General features: G+C 38.3%; 1 protein-coding gene across 4 annotated transcripts in view; it reads right to left on the bottom strand.

Moving 5' to 3' along the window:
* The window catches only part of PDE7B (phosphodiesterase 7B), a 380,722-nt gene that overhangs the window by 297,389 nt on the left and 67,809 nt on the right, over positions 1–15,524 (bottom strand). The window contains exon 1 of one of the 4 annotated variants that reach the window (XM_005210970.3): positions 1–15,524. This exon is cut by the window's left edge and continues 52,735 nt beyond it; it is cut by the window's right edge and continues 36,224 nt beyond it. The exons of the other annotated variants lie outside the window; for them this stretch is intronic. The gene's annotated coding sequence lies outside the window, so the exon portion shown is untranslated. 4 annotated transcript variants of the gene reach the window in all.

Here is a 15,524-nt window from a genome sequence, read left to right as displayed (position 1 = left end):
ATAACTCTTCTGAAGCATAATTTGGCAGTATGTGTCAAAAATCTTGAAAATGTTTATAACATTTGTCATCACAATTTTACTTCTAGGATTTTTTCCCTACAAAATCATAATAATTTATTCCCAAATGTAACTATAATAATATTAGTCCTTGGATTCTTTATAATGGAACATAAACAAAGTAAATGTCCAATAATAGGAGGTTAAATAAATTCTGTACATAAATTTTTGACCATAACAAATGATGGTTTGTAGGAATTTCTAGTCAAAATAAATGGCTAAGCTTTTTTTTTCTTTTTTTTTAAAGTATGATCTCAATTTTTTAAAAATGTTTTTCTCTCTCATTAAAATGGCTAAAATTCATCTATGTTTTATGGATAGTAGAATTGTAAGATATATGAATTGTGTGCTATGTGCTGAGTAAAATCTAAGTGTTCTATAATTATGTCACTGCATTCTTTAAGATCAGGAATATAGCATTTTAAATAAAATACTATATCACTAGAGGGCACGACTACTGGTCACCTATTGTCATATATTTTATAACTTTATTTTCCAAAAATTTCACAGGTACTTTTATAAGCAGAGAAATGAAGTTTGTGTCTTTTTTCAAAGAGTTTAATTAGGGGGCCAAATATGTGTGTATTAATTCATCAAATTCCCCCGATGGTTCAGTGGATAAAGAATCTGCCTGGAATGCAGGAGATGGACAGGGATCACACAGGGTTCCATCCCTAGGTTGGGAAGATCCCCTGAAGTAGGAAATGGCAATCCACTCCAGTATTCTTGCCTGGAAAAATCCCATGGACAGAGGAGCCCAGTGGGCTACAGTCCATGGGGCTGCAAAGAGTCAGACATGACTGAGCAACCATGCATGCACATGACAAATCTCTGCTGGAGTTTATAGTATTTATTGGCCAACAATGACAACTATAAACTAAGAGTGTGAGTTTCCTGTCCAATACACTTCCCTTTTTTCTTCCTTGTAAAACGAATGCTAGCTTTGACCTGGATAGCATGTATCCTGCCACAGTCAGACAGAAATGCTTTTAAAAAATATATTATTTTTTCACTGTGGTAACCTTGGTTTATAACATTATATAAGTTTCATGTGTACAACAAACTAAACTTTTAGAAGACATATGCTTTTAAAACTGTCTTCCAGCTAGAAGTGACTGTCATAGTTCTAATCCATAAGACATGGGAAGGAGTTTCCTGTTTTATTGATTAAAGGCTTTTGCTTATCCTCATATAATCAGCAAAAATGGTTTTTAAAGTTTCTCTCTGTTCTTCATGCCTTTAATCCGGATGTGATGTCTGGAACAGCAGCAGCAATCCTGCAACCATTATAGGTGAGAAGCCTGAGGAAAAGACCAGGAGTCTTGCAGAGATGCTGGCCCTGACACAATCCAGCTATTGAGTCAAGGTTGGCAGCCACTTCAGACCTCCGTGAGAGGAATAAACTCTTATATGTTTAAGACACTGTGAGCCAGGTTTTCTATCGTTTGTAGGCAAATGAATACTGATAAGCCATGGTACTGAATGGTTTCTGATTTTGTTTTAGTTGCTAGGAAGGATTGCTAAATCAAATGCCCAGATTGAAGTAAGTAGTTCAAGTGTCACTTCTCCTTTATGTTGTCTCAGTCCAATATTTATTCTTAATTGCCTAGCTTATATTGTTTGTGTTAGAACCTCAAATCCTTTAGCAAATTGGTGAGATCCACACACTAAATAAATGTGTACTTTCTCTGTTGTCAACTGGCCTCTCATAACCTTTCTCTTCTGGAGAGTTCATGCTCATGGGTGTATTCAACACTGACTTGAAAACAGGGCCATTCATTCTGGTGCTTTCAGCAGGCAAGGGGCTTTGAAAGAGAACAATATAAAAGTGGAAGACACTATTCCTTTTCTTACAAGACACGAAATTAAGTTGGGAAGATTCAAACACAGACTTTCGGCCTCTGTGTCTGTCTCTTTGTCTCTGTTACAGACACCACACACACCTCTCAATGGAAAAACACTTCTGAAGTTTGAAATAAAAGTTGCATTCAACAAGCACTCTCAGTCTCTGCCTGTGCCAAGACCTGTGCTGGGTTTTGGGAATGTGAAGGTGAGAAAGACCTTCTTACCTCCTGAGGCTCACTGAGTAGGTGAAAATGTACCTAATTATGAGCACTGTTGATGCCATGGTGTTGTAAATGCTCTGGTGGGAGTGGGGGTAGGCTGCTGTGTATAAGGGATGTACTGGCAAGTCCTTCTTGAAAGGACTAGGACTTTTCTAGGACTTTCTAGATGGGAAGTCCATCTAGAAAGATGAGGGGTGCTAAGTACATTGGAGACAGTATTTCAAGCAGAGGAAAGAGCATGGATACATGCTGAAAAAGAGGGAGTTGATAGATTATAAGTGTTTAACTATTGCTGTTAAACAGTTAAAGGAGGGCCAGAGATGGAGCTGGAATGTAGGCAGCAGCAGAGTTGAGGGGGACTTAGGGAAGCATGCTAAGGAACTGTTAAGTGGTATGAGCTTCAGGGTAGAGCCTTGACTAGGAAGCCAGACTTATTTGGGCTTAATTCTCAGCTATATCACAATTTTGGCACTCTTAGGCAAATTCTTTCATCTCTCCATGCATGTCTCCTTTTCTTCATCTATAAAATAATGATAGTAATATAGACTTTATAGTAGCAACAGTCTTAGTAGATATGTTGCAAGCATTACAGTAGCTATATGTAAAACATCTAACACAATACCAGACTCATAGTAGATACTCAATAAGTGGTAGTGATGATTATAACTGAAGGGTTTAATGTAGAAAATTGCCTTGGTCAGATAGGAACAGGGTGTACGTACAATAAGAATTTAGGCTGTAAATGTGAGTGCTAAACTCACAAGAACTAACAAAGTGCAGACCATGGCATTGGTTGGGCCAATTCTAGGAGGCAGTGGCTCAGAGTAGTTATCTTGGGACCAAAGGGAGATGTTTCTGGCAGTGACCCAGAGGACTGAGTCAACCTATTTTTTAGGAATCAGTTCCTGTGAACTAAGGCTTACATATGTTAGCTCTACCTCCAGCTCTAATGCACCATGATCATGAAATCACCAATGCAAGGAAAAGTTGTCCTCTCCCCACACGCTCACATACCCGTCCCTTGGCACGTTCTAGGTCCAACCTCTCTAGAAATTGTCCTCATTTGCTCAAAAGTTCAACTTCTCATAAGAGGTGCTAAGTTGTTTTTGTTTTTTTTTAATTTGGAGGCTAATTACTTTACAATATTGTAGTGATAAGAGGCCCTAAGTTTTAAATCTTGTTTCAAAGAAATATATCAGACGCAGAGAAAGATGTGTGGAAAAGGGTGAGACATTCTCAAGATGTCTGTTTCACAGGAAATAAGAAGGTTGGTACAGCTGAACAGAAAGAAACACGTGGGGCAGAGACATGAAAGGTGATGAAGCACAGGCCAGTAGAGGAGAGCAGCTGAAGGAGAAGCATGAAATAGAAAGCTATGCCTTTTCTGCTGAAATCCCCCTGTGCTCTTTTCGCTTTCTACCTTCTTCCCTTGGCCCCTCCAAGATCACCAAAGCTGATGACTTAGCAAGCCCTGTCAGTAAGCAAGAGAAGCCTTTGTTTACAGGTAGAAAGCTCTGCCTGGCTACAATGAGAGTACTTTTTAGCCAATATGCCCAAACTGTTCTTGCCCAGAGCAACCCTGCAGAGACTTACAACCACATTTCATTCTGATCTTTCTTAGAACACTTATTAGCAAGGCTAGCACTGAACTTAAAGAACACTGGATAAAGGACTTCTTTCTGGATCAGGAATGGGCATATTAGTGTAACTGAATCCCGCACTGGCCTGGCAATGGTGGCAGCTCTCAAAGAGAGGTCTTGGGATGCTGGGTCTCTTTCTAGTCCGAAGGCAGATCCTTCTCTCCCTAATCTAGTCATCATGGCAACTCACATTTGGCAGCAACTTCATCCTGTGTGTTAAACGTAAACCTGAGTTTGTTTTCCAGGATTTGATTAGACAGCATTGATTTTGAACATGAAATCCTTAGCTGGATATTTTTTTTTTTCATGTACCTCATGCAGACAACATATATTTGGGTCTTGCTTTTTTTTTTTTTTTTTAAATTCATTCCACAAACTCTTTTTAAATGTATTTACTTATTTTGGCCATGCTGTGCAACAAGTGGGATCTTAATTCCCCAACCAGGGATCGAATCCGTGTGCCCTGTATTGGGAATGTGGAGTCTTAACCACTGGACAAGCAGGGAAGTCCCAAATCCTTAGCTTTTACTGCTCATTATCATTATGAGTAGATTTCTAATCATTGATGGATTTCTTTCTGGATGATACAAAGCTTTTTTATTGCATGTGGACCTTCTTAAAGCTGAGGGGCAACCTTCATGTTACTGTCAATTCAGAGACTAAATCTCAAAACAATTCATCTAATTACTTAATTTTTATTTAATTACAGGACTGTCTTTATTGAAAAAACAGGATTGTCTGCTTTACCTTATCTGACTGCTTAACTGTATTTTTAATGAGAATTCATCAATATTTTATTGTAATACCATCTCACATTAAAAGGCATTACATTAAATGAGCCAATATTTAAAGGTAAACTATATATATTTTTCTGAGAAAATTTTCCTTAAAAAATCTAAATTCAAATCTGTAGTTTTTCAGGCTAGACTGGAATCATATTTCAGACAGCAGAAACTAAGACTGAACCCACCTAGGTAAAAATGTTCCCGTATTTAGCAGGATTCATTTTGTACTGAGGGGTCCAAATGTTTCATTTTCAATTTGAAATACGTGTTCAAAGTGTAATGTCCACTTAAACACAGCTGCATGGAAAGTTAAGTATCTGCCATACAACCCCTTCGGAGAAGGTGATGGCACCCCACTCCAGTACTTTTGCCTAGAAAATCCCATGGACGGAGGAGCCTGGTAGGCTGCAGTCCATGGGGTCGCTAGAGTCAGACATGACTGAGTGACTTCACTTTCATGCATTGGAGAAGGAAATGGCAACCCACTCCAGTGTTCTTGTCTGGAGAATCCCAGGGACGGGGAAGCCTGGTGGGCTGCCATCTATGGGGCCACACAGAGTCAGACACAACTGAAGTGACTTAGAAGCAGCAGCAGCAGCAGCAGCAGCATACAACCCCTTTGGATAGGTTAATTGTGTGGAGCTCATTGGAATCATGCAACTTAAGTGCACTTTGGATGGAGAGAAGGTGGCTTTTGTTGGGGCCTCCTCTCTCCCTGTGTTTCCATTTGCATCATGTTTCTTTCTTAGAATAGAATTCCCTTGTTTCTTTGGAGTGCTCACCTTAAATCACCTTTCAAGAAAAATGGGAACAACTTATAATTCCTGTTATGTGGCTTTACTGAGACCTTGAACTATTTGATTTCCCAGCTCATTGGAATTCTCCATACTTAAACTCATATGAAGCCAAGAGTCAAGGTATTTTTCACCTCTTACATTAGTTCATAACATTCACACGTGTGTGTGCTAAGTCACTTCAGTCATGTCTGACTCGTTGTGAAGCAATGAACTGTAGCCCACCAGTTTCCTCTGTCCATGGAATTCTCCAAGCAAGAATACTGAAGTGGGTTACCATGCCCTCATTCAGGGGATCTTCCTGATCCAGGTATCGAACCTGCATCTCTTACATCTCCTGCATTGGCAGGTGGATTCTTTACCACTGAGCCACTGGTAGCCCTTATAACATTTAAAATAGTGTAAGTTAATGGTATAGACTAAAAATAGTATAAAATGCTATATTTGAAATAGAATTGTAATAGCTAGCTTATAACAGTTAACAAATACATCACCCCAAACTATTTGATGTAGAGATAATGCCCATAGGTATGGTCAATGTTTTGACCTAAAATATTTTTAAAATGTCAAAGTAAGTTTGAGAAGAAAACTTTTTGTGATTGGTTTTGTTACTGTGATTCAAGTTTTCATAACTGGCATCATCTTAATGGCTCCTTCAATTAATTTTTAGAAGTAGGTGGGATATAAATTATGCATGAATATATAAATGGATCAGGTTTTTAACTAGAATAAATGCCTTTGGTGACAGCTTAAAAGAGCCACTTTAAGTCAGCTTATAACATCTATTTTTAAAAGACTTCAAAATTTGAAGTTAAATGTTCTCTTTTTACTTCAATGACAATGGTATAATTATTCTTGGGATTAAGTACATATTGTCATTATTAATTTCTGGATAACAGACTATCAAGTCAAAGATTCTATAATTGCATACCTGCTATGTGCTTGTCATAGCAGGAGACAGAGGATGAAAAAGAATGATTCCTTTTTCTACAGGTGTTTGTCATTTGGTAAAAAGTCTAAAAGAAGATGGAACAAGCTAAGTGCATAAGTGAGCTACAGAATCAACATATGTGAGTTCAAGGAGGGGCAAGGTCATAGTAATAAGGTTGATATCTCTAAATACCACTCAAAACTCCTTAAATTCTGTTTAATTTTCAAAACTCAGTATGTTCAGTCAACAAACATTTGAGAACCTATAGTAACAACAGAAAAGAAAAAAATCAATTCAAGTCCATACATAAATAATTAAATTTCTAGTATTCACTTTTAAAATCCAAAATTCTTTGGGCACCAACCACAGACTTCATGCCCTCCTGTCTGGGAGCCACGGGGGAGAGCAGGGAAAATTAGAATAATGAATAAATTTAGCACATGCTCTTTCTTTCTGGAGCTCATTAAGACTTCCAGGGCTAATCATAGCAAAGTCACAAATATGGCAGGCTCCTTTCAGAGGAGTTTGTGATCCAATGGAGAAGATGGCAGATATGCAACTACGAAGTAGAAAATGGTTTCTTTCCTGTAATAGGGTTGCCATAAAAATAATTTGGGGAAATTTCTCAAAATTCATATGCCTGAGATTCATTCCAGATCTAGGTGAATGAAAATGACTGGCAGTGGAAGCCTGGACTGAACATTTTTAAAGGCTCTCTCCAGATGTTTCTGGCATGGACCTCTGGTTAAGAACTCCTAGCCTAGAAGTCCTTTGAATTGCTTGCCTTGGTTTTGCTGACTTTATTACAAAGCGTTCATAATGTTCAGAAGGTTGCCCTGTTTTCCCACCATTATTGAGCCATGTGGATGGAATTCTTAATCCACAGTAAGAAAAGATAAAACCAGCTATTTCAATGTCTGGCGCATATATTCCTCCTTTGGTTCTAATGACCTATGACTTTCTGTTCACTCATCTCCACATAGATTTTCATTTTAATGAGTGTCACTCTATCAGACTCTCTTTATCCATCATTTTTATTATTCTTGATAATGATTGCTTCCACTTTGAAATCTAGTTTTCCTAACTTGGCACAAGATTAGAATTAAGTTAATCAGAAATATTAAGATTGTTTCTGCTCTTTGGCTTGGGCTGGGAGATCTAGTGTGCCTGTAAATGAAGCATTATCTGTGAATGTGTCCCAGCAAAGTCAAAGCACGTGGTACTCTGGGAGGATATACATCCCAAGCCTATTTGCAATAGAAATCCTGAGTCCTGGGAGCAGGTAAGATAGCTTTTCTGGCATGTGACTTACAGTTGCAGAAAAAGAAAATATGCCTTTCTTTTATACTATTGACTTTTAACAATAATATGTGAATAAACATTTCAACATTTTAGTTTCTTAAAGACTGTGTTTTAAAAAAAGAGAGACAATGTGTTGCTCATGCATAGAGAAGCACAAGTATAGTAAGTAAGTGAATTCACTCAGTCATGTCCGACTCTTTGCGACCCCATGGACTGTAGCCTACCAGACTCCTCTGTCCATGGGATTTTCCAGGCAAAAGTACTGGAGTGGGTTGCCACTTCCTTCTCCAGCAGATCTTCCCGACCCAGGGATGGAACCCGGGTCTCCCACATTATAGACAGATGCTTTACCGTCTGAGCCACCAGGGAAGTCCAAGTATAGTAAGGGCACCCAAATTCTCAGAGTACTAAGTTGACCAGAGACATGTTCATGTTAGCAATTTTCATGTTCCTCCACAGACCTTAAAAAGTGCAGGGCAGGAATAGAGATGCAGATGTAGAGAAGGGATGTGTGGACACAGGGGCAGGGGGAGGAGAGGGTGAGATAAATTGGGGGAGTAGGATCGTCATATATACACTACCATGTGCAAAGTAGATTGCTGCATAGCACTGGGAGCTTAGCTCAGTGCTCTGTGATGACCTAGAAGGACAGGATGGAGGGTATGAGTGATGTTCAAGAGGGAGGGGATATAAGTATACATATAGCTGATTCACTTCATTATTCAGCAGAAACTAACACAATATGGTGAAGCAATTATACTCTAATAAAAACACACACAAAAACACAAAATTAAGTAGAGGTCAGGAGTGTATGGGACATCTCTGTACTTGCCTCTCAATTTTACTGTGAACCTAAAGTTGAAATAAACCAATAAAGAGGTGCATATTTGCTTTCTTGGACTTGGTGCAGCTTGTCTAACACTAACTAAAAGGGGTAGGCTGTAGTTACTGCTTATTCGTTTGATCCTTCTCTGTGTTCTCCTCCTTCTACTCATTTTTGTCAATCTATAGCAATTTCAGGGAAGACGGTGCTGATTCCTCGGTGAGTTTATGATGCATACTTAAAAACGCCAGGTGTACTAACTGCCGTGCTAGGTTACCAGTGGAATCAAGCTGCGCCTTTGAAGCTGTGCACATTTTCGTCCTTCTGTTTTATCTCTAGTAGGACATAGCCTGTGGAGCATGAATCATTTACATTCACCAGAGTGAAACAAATCAATAGCAGTCTCTGATCTGCTTCTTTGGCCTGTCTGAATGCACAAAAGACCCACAGCTCCAAACACCACAGGGAATGCCTAGAATCTGTCTAATAAGCTTATTATGTTAATAAATCAGAGAGTAAACAATTTTTCAGGAAACTCTCGACTTGTCTACTACATCCCAACATTAGGCTTCTTCAGAAATCTCAGATAATAGAACTTCTTTTTTGAAAGTGTCATTATCAGAAGTTTATAAATTCTTGTGACTAGTTTGCAATACAAGGTGAAAAAAGGAATATAACTGGTACCCTCATGTCCCTGATCTATCCACACTGGGAGGCTGGTACGAAAAAGAAATGAGACTTCCCAGCTGGAGCAAGCTGGACAGGAGGAGCTGAGCCAGGGTCCTCCCAGGTCAGGTTGGCAATGGTTCAGCAAGAGCCTGAATGTGTTTAGACCTACACTGATGTAGGCTTGGGGCCTCTGTTGGTGGATCATATTATTCAAATCTCAGGCCTTCTCTAGAATGAGCCAGTTTCCTGAAGAGAACTTAAAGAGGTTCTTGAGAATATGCAATTTGGCTTGACCCTGGAAGATCAGACTGCTGAGTGAAGAGATTCTATTTACATTCTCAGGCAAACTAGAAAGTTCATTCTGCTCCAAACAAGTTAAGCTGAAAACAAGTAGAGTGTGTTGCCACCATAGTAAAGGAAGATTAGAGACAAAGAGTAAGATTAAGTGGGGTGGGAGAAAGGCATGAGATACAGGGACTCCTTCACTGTAGCTCAGTCACTATAGGTTAATCATCTCTCTTTTTTAAAGCTTTATTGAGGTATAATTTATTCACCATAAAATTCATCCACTGTAAGTCTAAAATTCTGTCATAGTTTATCCAGTGGTTCAAATTTCTCCATGATCCAGCTTTTTAACACTTATTCTTTTAAAGAATTTTTTTTTTGATGTGGACCATTTTAAAAATCTTTATTGAATTTGTTACAATATTGCTTCAGTTTTATGTTTCGTGTTTTTTTTTTTGGCTGCAAAGCAAGTGGGATCTTCACTCCCTGACCAGGGATCAAACTCACACTCTCTACATTGAAAGGCAATGTCTTAACCATTAGACCACCAGGGAAGTTGCATAATCTAGTTTTAGAACCTTTCTATTATCCTCTAAATTTCCTATTGTCCAGTTTGCCATGAGTCCCTACCTCCAGCTTCAGCAGTTACTCATTACTCATCTGCTCTCTGTCTTATACACTTGCCTTTTAAAAGGTATTTTATATAAAAATGGTCAATATGTTGTCTTCTGTCTGGTTTATTTCACTTAGCACAATGTTTTGGAAGTTATACAAATGATAAATAATATTCTGTTTTACTGATATTCCACACTTTATACACTTATCAGTTAATAAACATTTGTATTTTTTCTAGTTATTGGTGATTACAATAAAGCCTGTATGAAAATTCACGTACAAGTCTTTGTATAGATATCTGTTTGAATTTTCCTTGTGTGGTTAACAAAGAATGGAGTTTCTGGCAAACATGCTTACCATATGGTAAACAAACATAATCGATACGTTTAAGAAACTGTCAAACTGGTTTTCTAAAGCAGTTGCACCGTTTTACATTCCCATCAGAAAGCTATGAGACTTCCAGTTTCTCTATATCTTTACCCACATTTGGTATTGTTAGGTTTTTAGGAATGTAACCCTTTCTAGTGGGTGTGTAATGGTATCTTGGGATTCCCTTGTGGCTCAGATGGTAAAGAATCTGCCTGCAAGGCAGACACTCGGGTTAGATCCCTGGGTCAGGAAGGTCCCCTGGAGCAAACAATGGCTACTCACTCCAGTATTCTTGCCTGGAGAATTCCATGGACAGAAGAGCCTGGCTACAATCCAAGGGGTCACAAAGAGTCTGACATGACTGAGTAACTAACACTTTAGGGCTTCTCTGGTGGCACAGTCAGTAAAGAACCCACCTGCAATACAGAAGATACAAGAGACAGTTTCAATTCCTGGGTTGGGTAGATCCCCTGGAGAAAGAAATGGCAACCCACTCCTGTATTCCTGCCTGGGAAATCCCATGGACAAAGGAGCCTGGCAGGGTACAGTCCATGGGGTCACAAGAGTGGGACATGACTTAACAACTAAACCACCACCAATGGTATCTCACTGTGATTTTACTTTTCAGTTCTCTAATGACTAATGATGTTGAACACCTTTTCAACATGCCTGTTAGCTATTTGAATATTTTACATTTTGGAGAGAGAGATTTACCAAGCTCATCATGTCACTTTAGCCAGAAGTCTCACTCAATTCCTGCTTCTTGAAATGTTCCCTCTCTGCACTGTGGGGCACCACGTGCTTATATATTTCATCCTGTCTCTCTGCCCACTTGTCATTCTTTGGTCACACCTTTTCCTCCATGTGACTTTTAAAAGTTAGCATTTCTCAGGACTTAGTTTTTAAATTCTCTTCACTTCTGACTTTATTGTTTTCTCATTCATGTTATTTTACTTCAAGGGCCATAGTCAAGATGTTAATTTCCAAATTCATATCTGTAACCTTGTCTTCTCTTCAGTTATAGTCAGTATAGTGACTGCCTCCATGAAAACCTTCACTTGGATAGCTCATAGAAATCTTAAATTCCAAAACATGCTCCAAATGAAATGAACATTAATCTTCTCTGAAAACCTTCTCGCTCCCTTTCCTTCCCCATTTTCCTTTCCTTCCCTCTTCCCTCCCACCCTCTGTCTCTTCCCTGCCTCCCTTTCTTCATGCCTCCACCTCCTTCTCATTCTCCACTAGTCATCTCCATTAAAGTAAATGATACCATATGTTCAGCTGATCCAGCCAGAAACCTGGGAGTCCTACTTGATACCTGGTCTTTGTCACATTCCACATTCAAGCTTCACCAATTCCTGCTAACTCTATCTTCCAGGTATGTATCAATCTGTCAGTTATTTCCCATTTCCTTCCCCCCCATCCTAGTACCACCAGCATTTCCAAGAGGGACTGTAAGAATCTCCCTCAAAATCATTCTCTACACAACAGAGAAAGATACATGTATTTTAAAATACGACCACCTTGCCTCCTTTTACACACACACACTCTTAAAATCCTCTAACTGCCTCCCATTTCTCTTAGACTAAAATCTGGAAAATAAAACATATAACCTAGAAGGCTATCACTTGTTTTTTCTAGAGCCACTTTAGAACCCTCGCCCTTCTCTCTTCAGAAATCCTTCTCTTTCTTTTCTGAAATTGAGTATATACTATTCCCTCTGTTAGCCCTGTCTCCCCAGCTCGCTTCAACTCATCATCCCCTACACATCTCTTGCCTCTCTCCTTAAGAAAAGTCTCTTCATCAAGAAAAACTTCTTGATTTACCCACTATTTATTCCTCTACCTACACACTCCAGTTATAACATACACATCTCTTTAAAACACTTAACACAGTTGTAAGCTCATAGTTATTTGCATGATTACTGATATAATACTTATTCTTCAGATCCTCAACTGCATGAAAACAAGAACTCTGTCTTTTCATCACTGTCTCCTGAGCCTAGCCCCAAAATTAGCTCAAAATAGGTGATAATCAATATTTTTCAGCTATATGAAGTTATAAGTGAATTAAAGCTTTTAAGTTCTGTTCAAGAATACCAACAGTATTCTCAGAAATATTTTCTCTAAGAGTCGGACATGACTGAGCAACTGAACTGAACTGAACTGAACCAAGAAAGATGAAAAATTGAAAAAATTTTTGAAATTTTTGAAAAATCATCTGGTTGGGTATTTTTAAAAATTCACTTCTAACTTTCAGTAATCATACAACTTTAGATATATTTATGGAATCCATGTTTGCTTTCTTTAAAGTATATATTCTTAGGGGTTGATCATATTACTCACTTTTATCTTCTGGGTACCCAGAATTACATACATGGAAACAGATTTACAAACACTAAAAACAAAAACAAAGCTACCATACTTCACTGTGGATGCTAGTTTTACTAACATCTTTGATCTTTGTTTCTAAATAACCCATGATAGTGATTTTTATTTTATATGTATAATAACCATAAATGAAATAATAAGAAACTATTTTAAAGGTTTACTGGGGCTTAGGTATGTTGGATAATTTTTCTCAGATCACAAATTTACCCAGAATTCTAAGACCTTGGATGCAGCAGAATATAATGGTTAGGCACAAAACTTTGCAGTTAGACGGATCTAAGTTTCATCATTTACTAATTGTGTGGCCTTGGGCAGATTACTTAGTTCCCCTAAGCCGTAGTATTTTTAACCTTTATAGTAAGGTTCATTGGGATCATAGGCTACCATAATATTCACATGAGATAATACAGGTAAAAGTATGCAATGCAGTTGTTGACATACAGTAAGAACTAAATAGGGTCAATAGTACTATAGATAGAGATAAGAGATTACATTCCAAAAGAAGAATTGATGTAAGTAAACAAAATGATATATCCATGGAAATCATAAGCATAGTGGAATAAAGAATTAGAGAGTGGTGGGAGATAAATTATCAGAAGGTAGAATGGGACCAGATTATACAGGCATCAAAAGACTGAAAGACTGAACTTAGTGCTAAAAAATTAAAATCCATTGAGAGGAATATGTGGGATATTTTAGTTTATAGATTTAGACAGTAAACTGCCATAAGTTATTCTTATTTAGAGTAAATAACTACACTTTTCTGAAATGTGGATAACTGAAAGGGTACAGATTAACATAACGAATTCAGTTTTTTCAAGAAAAGAAAGCCCTTAATTAAAATGTCCTTCATAAATACTGGTTAATTACTGAGTAGAAGCTTTCATTGAAAAATTCTGAAAGAAGAATATAGTACAAATATTTAAATAAATACCAACATGTCAGTGTATAATATGCACTAAACATCTTTTCAAGATCTCTTACTTTTCCTGGTAGGATTAGAGTTTAGTGAATAATTCTTTTCTCTTTAGTCTATGCAGTCAATCTACAGAGAAATTATAAAATACTCAAAAGCAAGACTTTTGTTGTATAAATAGCCCCCAGCACACAACCTTGTTTAGTACAAATACTCAGCAAATACATGCAAATATTTGTCAAGGGACAGATGACAGAAAGGAAGGAAAGAAGAAAAAAAGGGCAGGAAATATCCCTTAAAATATTGTTCCTCTTGCCTAGAGATCTATTTGTCACAGATGCTGCCTCCCCAAAGGGCTGTCTTTTATTTTCTTGAACATTTACAAACATTTAAAGAGAACTGTTTACAAATGGAGATAAGCACTGGTTTTCTGACAGGCTGATGTAGGAAACTGATATTTCAAATACTAAAGCATAGAATGGACACGTAATGGAGAAACCAAACCCTGGACGATCATTGCAAAAATGTTAACCATTATATGCACAGGTTTATTAAGATGCAGCTCCAGATGAAGGGAGTGGAAGTGAAGGAAAAAAAAAAAAAGAAAAAAACAGATTCTCACGGCATCATGAAGAAAGACTCTCTTGGACACTAAATATTTGGCTTCCAGGGTGGAGGATGAAAGAAACTGGGGGATGTTGAGTGTGACTAAAACCTAGACTTGAAAATACAGAATAGAAATATGATGACAGAACTAGAAAATCAAGAGGTGAGTTGGGTCTGAGACTTCAGCAGACCCTGAATGAGACTGCACACAAGTAGGGGTGATGGTGTAAACTCTCTGGCTTTTGCATGAGTTGATGTGAGCTCTGCCACTGACTAGCTCCAAGATCTCGGGGATGACACCTAATTTACTGGGTATAATCTCCTCTTCTGTAGAATGCTACTCACATTACCTGAGACTACAATTTCTTCCTAATCAAAGCTTCTTTAATTTTACTAACTTGATTCTTAGGAAGATAGCTCAGAGGAAGAATGTGAGGAACACTGGATCTGAGTTCAGAGATCATGAAAAGAATAGTGGAGAAGACAATAAGAAAGATATACACGAGTAGGACCTTAGTGTTCAGCAAGTGCCTGTTGACTAATCCGTAAGATTTAGAAACAGAGAATGTCCCCAGGAACAAGGGAAGAGAGGGCTCCAGAAATACTGCTAGTTGCCAACAATGTGAAATGCCATAGCCAGTAAAAGAAAATAAAACCCAATGAGAGCTCTGGGATTTGATGTGTAGCATGCCAGTGACCTTAAAAAAGTATTGAGACCAGCATACAGGCCTTGACATGAGATCCAAGAGCCATGGCTAAGAAAGGGTACAAGAAGGGTCCAGTTTGAGTATGGAGGGCCTGAGCATCTCAGGGAGCATTTCTATGCTGTAGAATCAGAAAAATTCTGAAAATTATTAAAAATCAGTACATACTAAGTGGTTACTAGGTGGATCCAACTTATCCAGTGTGAATCACATCTATTGTTTAGAGAAAATATAAGCCTAGTGTGAATCCCTACAAAACAGAGGTGCTAGTGGTAAACAATCTGCCTGTCAATGCAGGAGATGCAAGAGACACGGGTTGGATCCCTGGGTCAGGAAGATCCCCTGGAGTAGAAAATAGCAACCCACTCCATTCTTGCCTGGAAAATTCCATGGACAGAGGAGCCTGGTGGGCTACAGTTAATGGGGCTGCAAAGAGTCGGACATGATTGAGTGACTGAGAACTATTCCTATGACTTATTCCACGTGGACAGTGGTGGTAGTGGTTTAGTTGTTAAGTCATGTCCAACTCTTCTGACCCCATGGGCTGTAGCCTGCCAGCCTCCTCTGTCCAT

The sequence above is a fragment of the Bos taurus genome, chromosome 9, assembly GCF_002263795.3.
Source record: "Bos taurus isolate L1 Dominette 01449 registration number 42190680 breed Hereford chromosome 9, ARS-UCD2.0, whole genome shotgun sequence".
Classification (NCBI taxonomy): domain Eukaryota; kingdom Metazoa; phylum Chordata; class Mammalia; order Artiodactyla; family Bovidae; genus Bos; species Bos taurus.
The sequence above is the reverse complement of the archived record's forward strand: the minus strand, read 5'-3'. Positions and strand labels throughout refer to the sequence as shown.